This window comes from Octopus bimaculoides, chromosome 13, assembly GCF_001194135.2.
Source record: "Octopus bimaculoides isolate UCB-OBI-ISO-001 chromosome 13, ASM119413v2, whole genome shotgun sequence".
In the NCBI taxonomy this organism is placed as follows: Eukaryota; Metazoa; Mollusca; class Cephalopoda; order Octopoda; family Octopodidae; genus Octopus; species Octopus bimaculoides.
The window spans coordinates 1,702,493-1,704,081 of NC_068993.1; positions in this window are offsets into that span (position 1 = coordinate 1,702,493).

Consider the following 1,589-nt stretch of genomic DNA (forward strand, 5'->3'; position numbering starts at 1 on the left):
TGAAGTAGCCACACAGGGCTGTTACTGAACAACATTCAACTATATAAAAATGATAAAGAACGATCTTGTATAATGGTGCATGAATATAAACTCAGCAACAAAAAGCTGGTGTACAGTGCAGAAACAAATGTTGTAACCTAATATCCTTTTCTACTCTAGGCACAAGGCCCGAAATTTTTGAGGAATGGGGCCAGTCGATTAGATCGACTCCAGTACGCAACTGGTATTTAATTTATCGACCCCGAAAGGATGAAATTTAAAGTCAACCACGGCGGAATTTGAACTCAGAACGGATTAGATCGACCCCACTATGCAACTGAGGGAAATTTTGGTTGCTATTTCTACTGTTATAAATTTCCTGTCGTTGGTATTGAGTAGTAATTTCCAGAGTAGAAAATGATATTCAAGGGAAAGAACTCTTCCACAACTCACATATATTTCTAAGAGTTATTTCCCTTGGAATTTGTGCGCCATATTTGTTGCAAGATTTTCGTCGTGTTTCCGTCTTGTTATTCCGAGATTCAATAATAGATTTCCTGTACGCAACACTGATACAACTACAGTTGTAGTATTTGATATGATAAATTCATTTGTTACGCTTGTATTATAGATCCCATAGTTTTAATAATGCAAGTACCAGTAAGATTCTGGTAACGATTTAAATGATTTCATTTCTTTTTTGAAAAAATACCTCATCCTTGCCTACTCCCCCCCTCAAAAAAATCCTGAATAATTCCACCTCCCTCCTTTTCGTGAAATCTCATAATAAATAATTATATCAGCTTCGAAGTTACTAGCACTAGTTTACCATTGACGCATTGCCTACCCTGAACCCCATTTGGAGATCTCAAAACAGTCTCACTGCCGGTTGTCCGTTGTTCGCTCGTTACGAGGTCGTTGGACCACTGAAAACGGAAGAGCTACTAGAATAAAATGGACGCTAGAAAGAAGTCAATAAGTGGCGATGTACAATTAGACTTTTAAGACTGGAAGAGGTCATATTGAAGAGAAAAACAAGATTGAGGAAGGGGATTCCAAAGTTCAGAGGTGCAAGGAAAGAAACTGGTTCTGTAAAGAATAAACGATTTGAGTGAAGATATTTTACAAGAGAGTCTTTAATCAAGGACTGAAAAACCTTACTGATGATTGGTAGTAGACTAATGATTGGTCTATAATTACGAGAAATAGATCGATCACCACAGTTCTTAAAGGCAGGAACAATAACTGGGAATTTCCGTAAAGAAAGAAAACAAAATTCTGAGATACAATCAATAAAAGCCGAACACGTAGAAGCCATTTGAATTTCTTTCCTGTCCTGTTATCTGACGAGATATGTTCGTTCCATGAACCCACGAAACTGTAAGTCGCATGGAGCTGAGCCAAAGCTTTATGATAGCAACAACAACAATAGTATATCTATCTATCTATCTATCTATCTATCTATCTATCTATCTATCTATCTATCTGTCTGTCTGTCTGTCTGTCTGTCTGTCTGTCTGTCTGTCTGACAATCTATCTATCTATCTATCTATCTATCTATCTATCTATCTATCTATCTATCTATCTATCTATCTATCTATCTATCTCTC